Below are 14680 nucleotides of genomic sequence, written 5' to 3'. Positions count from 1 at the left end.
TCATCACCCTTATCACCTCACCATCACCCTTATCACCCTCACCATCACCCTTATCACCCTCACCATCACCCTTATCACCCTCACCACCACCCTTATCACCCTCACCATCACCCTTATCACCCTCAACCATCACTTGTCACCCTCACCATCACCACCTTATCACCATCACCACCACCCCCATATCACCCTCACACCACCCTTATCACCCTCACCATCACCCTTATCACCTCACCATTACCTTATCACCCACTCACCATCACCTTGTCACCTCACCATTCACCATTATCACCCTCACCATCACCTGTCACCCTCACCATCACCCTTATCACCTCACCATCACCCTTATCACCCTCACCATCACCCTTGTCACCCTCACCATCACCCTTATCACCCTCACCACCACCCCTATCACCCTCACCACCACCCTTATCACCCTCACCATCACCCTTATCACCCTCACCATCCCCCCTATCACCCTCACCATCACCCTTATCACCCTCACCATCACCCTTATCACTATCACCCTTGTCACCCTCACCACCACCCTTATCACCCTCACCATCACCCTTATCACATCACCATCACCCTCACCACCACCCTTATCACCCTCACCATCACCCTTATCACCCTCACCATCACCCTTGTCACCCTCACCATCACCCTTATCACCCTCACCACCACCCCTATCACCCTCACCACCACCCTTATCACCCTCACCATCACCCTTATCACCCTCACCATCACCCTTATCACCCTCACCATCACCCTTGTCACCCTCACCATCACCCTTATCACCCTCACCATCACCCTTGTCACCCTCAGCATCACCCTCACCATCACCCTTATCACCCTCACCATCACCATTGTCTCCTCACCATCACCCTTATCACCCTCACCATCCCCCCTATCACCCCTATCACCCTCACCATCACCCTTATCACCCTCACCATCCCCCCTATCACCCCTATCACCCTCACCATCACCCTTATCACCCTCACCATCACCCTTATCACCCTCACCATCTTCCTCAGGAGTTCGCGGTGTAAGCTCCGGCCAGCAAGTCTTCCTTCCTTTATCAACAAAGCTGCCTGGCGAAGGGCAAGATGCAAACAGTTTACTTCCTCTCCCTCTCCCCCGCCCCCCCCTTTCCCCCTCTTTTGGGCCCCCTTTTTTTTACCTTCCTCCCCCCCCCCCCCCCTCCCTCCTTTGGGGGGTTGGTTTTTCCTCACCCCGATTCCCTGCTTTTCCTTGCTCTCTTTTTTTAGGGCTCCCCTCTTTCCCCCCCCCCCTCTTTTTTCCCTTTTTTTCTTTCTTTATCTCTCTCCTTTTTTCTTTATACTCTCTCTCCCCCCTCTTCTCTCCTAATCTTTTACCTCCCCCTCTCTCTCTCTCTCTTTCTTCTCTTCTTTTCTTCCTCTCTTTTCTTTTCCTCTCTCTCTCCCCTCTCTTCTCTCCCCTCCCTTTTCTCTCTCTCTCTCCTCTCGCTCCCCCTTTTCTTTTCCTCTCTCTCTCCCCTCTCTCTCTCTCTCTCTCTCTCTCTCTTCCTTCTCGTTTCCTCTCTAATTTTTCCTCTCCTCTCCTCTCCTCTCATCTCTCTCTCTCCTCCTCTCTCTCTCTCTTCTCTCTCTTCTCCTCCTTCCTTCTCTCTCTCTTTTCCCTCTCTCCCTCTCTTCTCTCTCTCCCCTTTCCTCTTCCTCCCCCCCCCCCCTCCCCTCACCCCCCTCCCCTCTCTCTCTCTCTCTCTCTCCCCTCTCTTTCCCCCCCCCCTCCCCCCCTTTAAACCTGGGATTGCAGCTCGGGAATTAAGGAAAGCCCTTTTTCTTCAAATTTAGCAAAACGGAGTTTTTTGAACAGGGGTTGAAAAATTTACGTTTTTTCCTTCGTTTTAAAAAATACCCGATGGTGAAGGTGATGGGGAAAATGGTGGTGATGACAAGGTTTGGGGGGGGGGGATGGTGATAATGATGTTTAAATGTTTAATGGGGGTGATGAAAGTGATGGTGATAATGTTTGATAAATGGTGATGGTGAAAATGATGCTACTGATGATGATGAGGGTGATGATGAAAAATGGTAATGATGATGATTTTTAAAAAATTTTTTAAGCGCAGGTGACAAAAGCCATCAAAACCCCAAAAAGGTTGCAAACCCTTTAGCCCCCCCATCTTTTCCCCCCCCCCCCCCCCTTTCCCTTTCAAAACCCCCAAACCCGCCCCCCCCCCAACCCCCACCCCCTACCATTTCTTTACCCTTGGTATTTTTCCGGGGCTTTTAAAGGGAATACAAATTTCTTTTTAAAAAATTGCAGTTTTTTACAAGGATTATACGGGAGAGGGGGACCATAAGGTAGAAAATACCCAAATGCACACAAAATCCCCCAAACATAACACACCACACACACACACACACACCCACACACAAAAACACAAAAACACCACCCCACACGCAAAACACACACACAAAAAACACACAAACACACCACAAAAAAACACACCCCGAACCCCAACGACACAACCCCACACACACACACAACACACTCACAAAAAACTCCCCAAAATACAACGCATACATTAAAATAACGGACAGGCAGATAAATGATAGATAGATAAACAAAAGGACAAATAGATAGAAAATCATACACATATCCTTATACAGATAAAAAAAAATACATGTAAAAAAAAAAAAATTAGTCATTGCGAGATGATTTTTTCCGGGGGGAAGGGGGGGGATTTTGGGAAATGCCCCAAATTTATTTTTTATATATATTTTTTTAATTTTTTTTGGCGGGGGGGGGGGGAACCCGGGGGACCAAGGGGGAAACCATGAGGGGGGGGGGGGGGGGTTTTTTTCCCCTTTTCCCCCCATCAAAAAAAAAAAAAAAAAAAAAAAAAATAATAAAAAATAATAATAATAAAAAATAAATAAATAAATAAAAATTTTCCCGCGCTCAAACTCACAAAAAATTCATTCACCGTTCGCCCCCGGCGTTGGGGCAACCCAAAAAACAAAGCCAAATAGTCCATTTGGGAAATTTCCCGGAAAACTACGAAAGAACCATCTAAGGGAAAAAGAAAAAAAGCTGTACCAAACCCCGGGTTTCTTCATTTTCTTTGTTCACATAAGAGGGGTTTTTGCATAAACAAGAGTGGGGGAGAGAGAGAGAGAGGAGAAGAGAGAGAGAAGGGGAGAGAGAGAGAGAGAAGAGAGAAGAGAAAAGAGAAGAGAAAGAGAGAGAGAGAGGAAGAGAGAGAAGAGAGAGAGAGGAGAGGGGGCAAGAGAGAGAGAAGAAGAGAGAGAAAGAGAGAGAGGAGAGGGGGAAAAAGAGAGAGAGAAAAAGAGGGAAGAGAGAGAGAGAGAGAAAGCAAAAAAGAGAGAGAGGAGGGGAGCAAAGGAGAGAAAAGGGGAGAGAGAGAAGAGAGAAGAGGAGAGAGAGAGAGAGGGGGAGAGAGAGAAAGAGAGAGAGGGGAAAGAGAGGGAGAGAGGGGAGAAAGAATTGGGGGAGAGAAGAGAAGAGAGAGGCAAGAGAGAGAGAGAGGAGAGAGAGAGAAGAGAGAGAGAGAGAAAGGGGAGAGGGGGAGAGAGAGAAAAGAGAGAAAGAAGGGGAGAGAGGAAAAGAGAGAGAGAGAGAGACAGGGGAGAGACCCGGGAGAAGGGGGGAGAGGGGAGAGAGGGGAGAGAGAGAGAAAGTGGGGAAAAAAAGAGAGAGGAAAAGGGAAGAGAAGGGGAGAGAGAGAGAGAGAGGGAAAAAAAAAGGGGGGGGGGGGAAAGGAAAGGAGTAAAAAGTAAAGAGGATAAAAAGGGGGGGGCCCCAAAGAGGGGGGGGGGGGAGGAAAGTGAGGTGGGAAAAGGGGGGGGAAGGGGGGGGCCCCCCCCAAGGGGTTTATCCCCTTTTCTTGAAATCCCCTTTTAACCCCCTTTCCTCTCCCTTTTTCACATTCATCATCATCGTTTTTAATTTCCCCCTTTTTGATAACGTTAGCAGCATTAGCTATCTTTTAATCTAAATCATTAATCTAGTCTCTACAAGTACTTCATTTGCCATCAATATGTTATACCCAAAAAGATTAAGACAATACTCACTACATCTTTTAATTATTGAACAAAACTCGAAGACTTTTGTATATTTTCCTTTTGAGAAAATAACGTGCTATATTTTGTTCTTTTTGTTACCTACACGATGAGGATGAGGATGATAATTATTGATTTGAGTCTGAACAATTTGAGAAAATCTGTATGCTTGGACATGTCCCGTAATTAATCAATATTTTTTTATGCAACGGTTTATACACATATTTTACTTGAAGAAAATCTCCGATAATACATTTAATACATCTTTTATGTATATTTTAGTTGTAAGATATGTACTATAGAAAGTATCAGATAATACATTAATTTTTTTTTTTATATATATTTTACTTGTTGGAGTTGTACTATGGAACGAAGCAGATAATACATTTAATACATTTACATATCTATACATTTTAATTGTATGATTTGTACTGTAGAGATTATCAGATGAAATGGCTCGCGAGACATTTTCGAACACGTTAATATGTACAAATTTGAAGACGATGATGCGAATTTCACGGATGTTCAGAAAATGCGAATGTGTATTTGATGTTTTTATAGTTAAACGTTCTTTGTAATATTGTGATTATGAAGACGTAGGTCATCTACCAAAGAGTCTATTATATATATTGCATTGTTATCCACTCCTATTCAAAATTCTTAAAAGAAATATATATATCTTAAGAAAGGAAAAGAAAACGAGAAAGGGACGGGGAAAGAGAAAGAGGAAGGTAGAGGGAGAGGGTGAGAGAGAAAGGGAAAGGGAAAGGGAAAGAGAAAAAGGAAGGGAATGGGAAAGATAAAGAGAAAGAGAAAGAGAAAGAGGAAGGGAGAGGGAAAGAGAAAGAGAAAGAGAAAGAGAAAGAGGACGGGAGAGGGAAATAAAAAGAGAAAGAGAAAAAGGAAGGGAGAGGGAAAGAAAAAGAGAAAGAGAAAGGGAGAGGGAAAGAAAAAGAGAAAGAGAAAGAGAAAGAGAAAGAGAAAGAGAAAGAGAAAGAGAAAAAGGAAGGGAGAGGGAAAGAAAAAGAGAAAGAGAAAAAGGAAGGGAGAGGGAAAGAAAAAGAGAAAGAGAAAGAGAAAAAGGAAGGGAGAGGGAAAGAAAAAGAGAAAGAGAAAGAGAAAGAGAAAAAGGAAGGGAGAGGGAAAGAAAAAGAGAAAGAGAAAAAGGAAGGGAGAGGGAAAGAAAAAGAGAAAGAGAAAGAGAAAGAGAAAAAGGAAGGGAGAGGGAAAGAAAAAGAGAAAGAGAAAGAGAAAGAGAAAGAGAAAAAGGAAGGGAGAGGGAAAGAAAAAGAGAAAGAGAAAGAGAAAGAGAAAGAGAAAGAGAAAGAGAAAGAGAAAGAGAAAGAGAAAGAGAAAGAGAAAAAGGAAGGGAGAGGGAAAGAAAAAGAGAAAGAGAAAAAGGAAGGGAGAGGGAAAGAAAAAGAGAAAGAGAAAAAGGAAGGGAGAGGGAAAGAAAAAGAGAAAGAGAAAGAGAAAAAGGAAGGGAGAGGGAAAGAAAAAGAGAAAGAGAAAAAGGAAGGGAGAGGGAAAGAAAAAGAGAAAGAGAAAGAGAAAAAGGAAGGGAGAGGGAAAGAAAAAGAGAAAGAGAAAAAGGAAGGGAGAGGGAAAGAAAAAGAGAAAGAGAAAGAGGACGGGAGAGGGAGAGGGAGAAGTGGTGGGTGGAAAAATAAGGGAGGAAGGAGGGGGAGAGAGGGAGAGGGAGAAGTGGTGGGTGGAAAAATAAGGGAGGAAGGAGGGGGAGAGAGGGAGAGTGAGAAGTGGTGGATGGAAAAATGAGGGAGGATGCGGGGGGAGGGAAGGGGAGAGAGGGAGAGGGAGAAGTGGTGGGTGGAGAATGAGGGAAGAAGGAGGGGGAGAGAGGGAGAGGGAGAAGTGGTGGGTGGAAAAATGAGGGAGGATGCAGGGGGAGGGAAGGGGAGAGAGGGAGAGGGAGAAGTGGTGGGTGGAAAATGAGAGAGGAAGGAGGGGGAGAGAGGGAGAGGGAGAAGTGGTGGGTGGAAAAATAAGGGAGGAAGGAGGGGGAGGGAGGGAGAATGAGGGAGGAAGGGGGAGGGGAGTCAAAGAGGTCACATACAAAACGGGTGAGGGGGATGGTAGGGGGTGTTTGCTCAGTCAACATTCCCATCTCACCTAATAACGTAATTCAAGGAGGGAAGGGAGGGGGGGGAGGGGACCGGGAGGAGGGGAATAGGTAGCAATAAAGGTGAGACAAGGGAGATAGACGAGGGGGTGAGGGAAGAGAAGGAAGGGCGGGGGAGTAATGCATTTGAAGGACTGGGGGGGGGGGAGGAGGGGAGGGAGGAAGAGAGGAAGGGAGAGGAAGGGAAGGAGGGAGGGAGAGAGGGAGAGAGAGAGAGAGAAGAAAAGAGAAGAAAAGAGAAGAGACAAGAACAGCCAAGAAGACACAGACAGAGACAACCAACCAGCTCGCCAGACAAACAACCAAACATACAGACAAAGAAACAAAACAAAACAACAGCAACAACAACAACAACAACAAAAACAATCAGTGGGGGAAAGGGGAAGGGGAAGATTAACAACCCAATCGACTCATAAAGATAAGCCCGCGGTCGCCTGTCATAGGGAACAAGGACCGTAATTACCGAACAGTTTAGTCACGATAAACGGGTTCTTGGTGACAGGCGATGTAAGAGTAGAAAGTCGGTGAGGAATGTGAGGCTTGAGACAGTAGATGCATTGTAGATTGTAGATTATAACAGTAGATTGTAAAAAAGTAGATTATAACAGTAGATTGTAAAAAGTAGATTGTAGATTGTAAACAGTAGATTTAGATTATAAACAGTAGATTTTAGATTATAAACAGTGGATTGTAGATGGTAAACAGTAGATCGTAGATTATAAACAGTAGATTGTAGATTGTAAACAGTAGATTTAGATTATAAACACTAGATTATGATTGTAAACAGTAGATTTAGATTAGAAACAGTAGCTTGTAGATTGTAAACAGTATATCGTAGATTATAAACAGTAGATTGTAGATTGTAAACAGTAGATTAAGATTATAAACAGTAGATTGTAGATTGTAAACATTAGATCGTAGATTATATACAGTAGATTGCAGATTGTAAACAGTAGATTTATATTATAAACAGTAGACTGTAGATTGTAAACATTAGATTTAGATTATAAACAGTAGATTGCAGATTGTAAACAGTAGATTTAGATTATAAACAGTAGATTGTAAACGGTAGATTTAGATTATAAACAGTAGATTGTAGATTGTAAACAGTAGATTGTAGATTATAAACAGTAGATTGTAGATTGTAAACAGTAGATTTAGATTATAAGCAGTAGATTGTAGATTGTAAACAGTAGATTCAGATTATAAACAGTAGATTGTAGATTGTAAACAGTAGATTTAGATTAGAAACAGTAGCTTGTAGATTGTAAACAGTATATCGTAGATTATAAACAGTAGATTGCAGATTGTAAACAGTAGATTTAGATTATAAACAGTAGATTGTAGATTGTAAACAGTAGATTTAGATTATAAACAGTAGATCGTAGATTGTAAACAGTAGATTTAGAATATAAACAGTAGATTGTAGATGGTAAACAGTAGATTGTAGATTGTAAACAGTAGATTTAGATTATAAACAGTAGATTGTAGATGGTAAACAGTAGATTGTAGATTATAAACAGTAGATTGTAAGCGGTAGATTTAGATTATAAACAGTAGATTGTAAGCGGTAGATTTAGATTATAAACAGTAGATTGTAAGCGGTAGATTTAGATTATAAACAGTAGATTGTAAACAGTAAATTGTAGACAGTAGCTTGTAGATTGTAGACAGTAGATGCCAAAGGGTCGTTGGGAGTGCGGGGCGCAGCAGGTGTACTAAAGGGACATAGTTATCCAAGACCCTAGTTATCAGACTCTCAAGAACTAATAAAGAATTGAAACAGTTTTCGATTTCACTTAAACAGCGTGTGGCCTTAACGACAGCGGCGCGTGTAATCTGCGGCGAAAATTGAAGGGGAGAAAACAAAAAGATTGGGAGGAAATGTATGGATAAAAAGAAAGAAAAAAGAAAAGAATATGGATTGGGAGAAGACAAAAAGAAAGGGAAGATATGTATGAAAAAAAAGAAAAAAGAAAATAATATGGAATGGGAGAACACAAAAAGAGAGGGGGGATATGTATGAACAAAAAGAATATGGAAAGGGAGAAGACAAAAAGGGAGGAAAATGAACAAAAAGAATTGGAAAGGGAGAAGACAGAAAGAAATTGAGGAAATGCACAAAAAAAATAATCTAAAATTAAAAAAAACGAAAAAAAGGAAATTTAATCAGAGATGGATACGTATTGAAAAACTCTACGGACAGACAACTATTATTTTACGAATGTGGCGCGCAGGTGGTTCCGCTGTGCGACGAAATTAAATACTGAAGATATACTTTATTAAGTATACACTGTAGTATACTTTAGTATCATCCAGTTCACTATTTCTATATACTGTAATTAATATATCAAGGCAATATATTCTATATCGTATATAACGAAAATCTACATCTCATGCGGTACTGATCTCGAGTATAATTTCGGTTTCTAAGGCATGTGCATCTCCGAATTTATCACTAAACTGTAAGCAAGAAGACCCTTAAATCAAAGGCAGTGAAAGTGCTTTTCCAACGTCGCATATAAAGTCCTTGTTAGGGCTGTTAAATACTTGTTAGGCTGTTTTATATTTTTCATAATTTTATTCCAACGGCAAGTATTTTCGGCTTCAAGGCTGGGATGGGACAGAACATTCCCACACTAAGGGTAAATAAGAATAAACAGTTGTCATTTTTTATTGTTTTATATCCAGTTATCTATATAAACCAAAATCATGTTACTGGGAAGATCTGAAGTCACACCGGCGATAACGAATATTTCGACAAGAGTTTTTTTGACACAGAGCGAGCCAACCAGGGTCTTTAAAAAACATAAAGAATGAGACCCTGCATTTCAGTTAACGAAAATTTTACGCCGCCAATCATCTCAGTTTTAATTACATCCTACTATATATATATAGCTCGAGGATATATGTCTGTTTGCCGAATTTCTCTGCAACGGGTGGATATGTTTTAATCCAACCGCAACGGGGAAAATGAACAAAAAATGGGGGAAAATGCTGTGCTCATTTTTCTATTTTTTTTGTGAAACGTCTCTACACATAGATGGCTCTGCCTTACCTGATTTTACCTTTCCTTGAATTGGCGGTTTTGACGTCAAAACAAACCACTCGAAATGTGGCGTGCGCGCCAAAGCGCTACGAGGCGGTGACAGACTTTTCTTCAGCCGTCACCAAGGGGACATGAAAACGTAAACAAAGATTCCATCAACATAACAACGGACATAGATCGTGTTCCTCTCTGTTTCCTTTGATCGTTCGCCTCTCCTTTTGATCGCTATTGCTGCTCTGTTCCTACCCCTATTGTACCATATGTCCCATGGGGTATCGCATACCCCACTGCGTAAAATATGGTACCTAGCGTGCCATATGCCATTCAAATGTATCATATGCTCCATTAGAGTAGCACATACTCCATAATATATGCTCCCTTAGGTGTCCTCCTAGAGCACCTCATACCCGAAAACTACCAGATACCCTCCCCCTTTTAACCGCACCCCCCCCCCCCCCAGATTCACCCTCACCCATGCGTCATATAGATAAGCGTGAGCGAGCGAAAGCTAACACCACCGGCTCGGTTGTTCTGCAGGGAATAAAAGTGCATTGCATGTTACTCATTACATGGATCTGCTCGCTGTTGATGACAATAATGACTTTTGTGGAGTCGTTGCTGCCCGGTCGGTGACTTGCTTAAATGTTTTTTTTTTTTTTTTTATTAATGTACAACTTGTGATACACATTTTCCCTTTGTCAATTCGTTTTTTTTTTTTTTTTTTATATACATTTCAGTAACGACGCTAAGAGCCATAAAACTAACTAAGTTATGAAAGAATTGCTTATCGTGTATCTAAATTCAAAATAAAATATAGTAACTTCAGCAGTGTTTTCTACTACATAACCAGCCTAAAGGAACAAAGCACATTTAGTTGCTGTTTTTTTTTTTTTTTTTTTTTTCGTTATTATCTTATCTATTCGTAAGGCATTTACACCGCTATGTAGTAATGCCCCTGAATAATGTTTAACTCTTGGTTCTCGAAAGTGTCGTTTTTATTTACAACAAAATACTTAGAGAGTAAAACTTACTTACGAAAATATGGATAAACGGTATCGTTTTATGACCTGAAAATAGGATAGAATTCCTTCTATAACAGAAATGACCGCACACGCGCACAGGTGATAAACATCTACGTATTACGTATGTATGAACGTATTATGAATGATGTACTTTATGCATTTATATCTATGTATATGTATATATGTATGTATGTATGTATGTGCGTATGAATGCATGTATTTAAGTATGTATGTAGGCATGCATGTATCCATGTATTACGTACATGTAAAACATAAGTTTGTGTGGACATTTGTATATTTATATATATATTCATATATATATATACATATATACATGTATATATATACATATATGTGTCTATATATGTATATACATATATGTGTTTATACATGTATTTACATATATATAAATATATATACATATATATATATATATCAAATATCCACACAAACTCATGTTTTGCATATACATAATACATGGATACTTGCATGCATGCCGACCTACTTACTAATGCATGTACACATACGTGGAGGATTAGGAGACGGAGACTGAGGCCTCCAAGCCCCGCCCTTTCGCTCTATTTGAATAAGGCCGCTAATGACCTTAGATGTTGGCTCGGCAGAAATTTATATAATATATATAATATATATACTTATATATACATATATATACACATATTTACATATATGTGTGTGTGTGTATATATATATGTGTATGTGTGCGTTTGTATGTATGTACACATGTGTGTGTGTGTGTGTGTGTGTGTGTGTGTGTGTGTGTGTGTGTGTGTGTGTGTGTGTGTGTGAATATATATATATATATATATATATATAGTATATACATATATATGTGTATATACATATATATATATATATATATATATATATGTGTGTGTGTGTGTGTGTTTACATGCATGAGTGGATGGATGGATGGATATATTTATATATATATATGGTCGCATAAGTTTCCATGTCAGTATGTTTGCATACATATGTATGTTTGCAAGTATGCATGTGTATATGTATATATGTGCATGCATAAATGTATGTGTGCACTATGCATATGTTTATATGTATGTGTAAGTCTGTCTCTGTATAAGTATGTGTATGCATGTTTGTATGACTGTGTGTGTGTGTGTGTGTGTGTGTGTGTGTGTGTGTGTGTGTGTGTGTGTGTGTGTGTGTGTGTGTGTGTGTGTGTGTTTGTGTGTGTGTGTGTGTGTTTAGATGAACGTATGCATATTTCATATACGGTTACATATATTTATGTTTAGATACCTTTGTGTATCTAAACATGCACCTACGTATACACTGCATTTGCTACTCCCCTTCCTTTCTCTTCATTGCAAATACCAAAGGTCAATATCCCTTCTGAGTGCAACGGCAGAACACATTTGCCAGGATACTATCACAGCGGAGAACCCAGTACAGGTATTATCAAAGAGAAAATGAAAAAAGAAAGAGAGAAAAGGAGATGCCTAATGTTTTTAGCAAATTAAAAATTCTCTCACGCTAATGAAGTGCATAGCCGCCTCCCTCCCTCCCATCCCTTCCTCTCTTCCTCCCCCCCTCCCTCCTTCCCTCCCTCTTGCTAGCTCTCTCCCTCCCTTCCCTCCCTCGCTCCTTCCCTCCCTCCCATCCCTCCCCCTCCCTCCCTCCCTCCCATCCCTCCCTCCCTCCTCCCCCCCCAATCCCCCCACCATCCTATCTGAGACAACACCATTTCAGGACCAAACTTCATTACCAAATTTCAGGACCAAACTTCAGCGTTTGAGGCGTGGCACGTGATTGATTAACATAGACAATTTTCTTAATTCTAAGTGGCGCTCACGTTTACTGTAATTACACGCTCTGCACACGACGGGGGAATAATTTGATAATGACCGTCAAGTAAGGAGATTATAAAAGATAGTGATAATTGCCTCTATACCAATTGTGAAATTACGTGACTTGGAGAATGAATTTTGAGGAGAAAAAAAATTAGTCTTAAAGAAATAGTAAGGTTAACATTTATGCTAGTCATTAGTAATACAAATGCAAAATAACATAAAAAACATAAAGATCCTTATAATAATGATAATTATAATGATAATAGCGACAATGCTACTACTCATAATAATAGTAATAATAATAATGATGGTAATAATAATAATAATTATAATAATAATCATAATAATTATTATAATAATAATAATAATAATAATAATAATAATAATAATAATAATAATAATAATAATAATAACAATAACAACAATAATAATGTTATTATCATAATAACAACAAGAAAAATGGAAGAATAATAATAATATTAATATTATTATACTACTATACTTGTACTACTATTATTACTACTACTACTAATAATAATAACAATGATAATAATGACGATAACACAACAGCAATAATGATAATGATTTTCACCATCATCTTTTACGACAATAACACCAAACAATAGTAATAACAACGATAACAAACCAACCAGCAATCACGATGAAAACATCCTCCATAAAATAACAATATTACTATTACGAAGACATCCTGGCGTTCCAACAAACACAATAACAACAACAATAAAGCCAATATTACTAACACACAGGAGATATCCCGCGGTTCCTTCCCCTTTACACGAAGACGCCATATGTCCTTCGCTAACCACAACCGCCAGGCCCTTCGTGAAGGAAGTAGAGGAAGTGGCGGTCGGAGGGCAAGCCAAAGGGCACATGGGAAAAGACTGGTTTCCTCAGGGTGGTTAGGACAATGCCGTATTTTCCTCGACGCCTTTCCTTTAACTGGTTTCATGGGCTGACGTCAACCGTATGTGTTCTGTTCTGTTGGACGGTTTCATCACTGAATGATTTTCTTTTGCTCTCTTTCTATCTTTTCTCTCTCTTTCTGTCTGTTTACTTCTGTATCTGTCACTGTCTTTTTTTCTGTATCACTCTCTGTCTGTCTCTGTCTCTTTCTGTTTCTGTTTCTGTCTGTTACTGTCTCTCTCTATGTTTCTGTCTTCGTGTTTCTGTCTCTTGTCTCCGTTACTGTCCTTTCTCTGTGTTTCTATCTCTGTCTCCGTTATTGTCTCTCTCTGTTTCTATCTCTGTCTCCGTTATTGTCTTTCTCTGTTTCTATCTCTGTTTCTCTCCCTACTTCACTGTGAATCTTCACCAACGCCTAAATCTTCACCAACGCCTTTAGCATAACGCCCCCCCATTCACTCCACTCAACACTACACACGATCACCTCTGCATTAGCACGAGTTTAAATTCCCGGTGGATTAGGGCGGACGATTAAGCTTATCTTAACTGATCTATAAAGAAGAAGAAAAAAAAATGACATCTGAATAAAATAAAAGTAAGAGATATTTTTTTAAACAGATAAAGCGTTTACACGAATTCTGCATACACGATAAAAGTATGTTAATCTATGATTTCGAAAGAAAAAAGGTAAATTATACATATCAGCGTTTATTGCAGCCTTGTAGATAAGCTTATATAACTTTAATCTCTTCTTGCATAACAGAACCCTACAATATATTTACTTTAAGACAGGTCATCGCCTCTATCTGTCTGTCTCTGAATCTGTCTCTGTCAGTGTCTTCTCCCTCTCTCTCTCTCTCTCTCTCTCTCTCTCTCTCTCTCTCTCTCTCTCTCTCTCTCTCTCTCCCTCTCTCCCTCTCTCCCTCTCTCCCTCTCTCCCTCCCCTCCCTCCTCTCCCCCTCCCTCCCTCCCTCCCTCCCTCTCCTCTCTCTCTCTCTCTCTCTCTCTCTCTCTCTCTCTCTCTCTCTCCTCCCTCCGCTCTCTCCCTCCCTCCCTCTCTCTCTCTCTCTCTCTCTCTCTCTCTCTCTCTCTCTCTCTCTCTCTCTCTCTCTCTCTCTCTCTCTCTCTCCCTCTTTCCCTCCCCTAACCTCTCTCTCTCTCTCTCTATCAATGATGATGATTGTGGTGGTGGTGGTAATGATGAAAGTGTGGTGATGAAATAATAATAATAATAATAATAATAATAATAATAATAATAATAACAATAATAATAATAATAGTAATAATAACAATAATAATAATAATAATAATAATCACAATAATAATAATAATAATAATAATAATCACAATAATAATAATAATGATAATTATTATTATTATTATTATTATTATTATAGCATAAACCTATGCATAACATCACATCTAATATATAATATGAGCGAGATAGTGTTTGAAGACCGCTGGGTCAAATAATTACCTATTCATAGCCACGATGGACCTTGAAAGCCCATTTGATTATTCAGCGAACAAAAATTCGTGAAAAGAAGGCAAGAATGTTAAAGACGAAGAAAAAAAGAAGAAAAAAAGAGGGGGAGGGGGGGAATAAAAATCGAGAGGAAAGAAAGTTAATAATGTAAGCGGGAAACGAC

This window comes from Penaeus chinensis, chromosome 20, assembly GCF_019202785.1.
Source record: "Penaeus chinensis breed Huanghai No. 1 chromosome 20, ASM1920278v2, whole genome shotgun sequence".
In the NCBI taxonomy this organism is placed as follows: Eukaryota; Metazoa; Arthropoda; class Malacostraca; order Decapoda; family Penaeidae; genus Penaeus; species Penaeus chinensis.
This window is presented reverse-complemented; position numbering follows the sequence as displayed.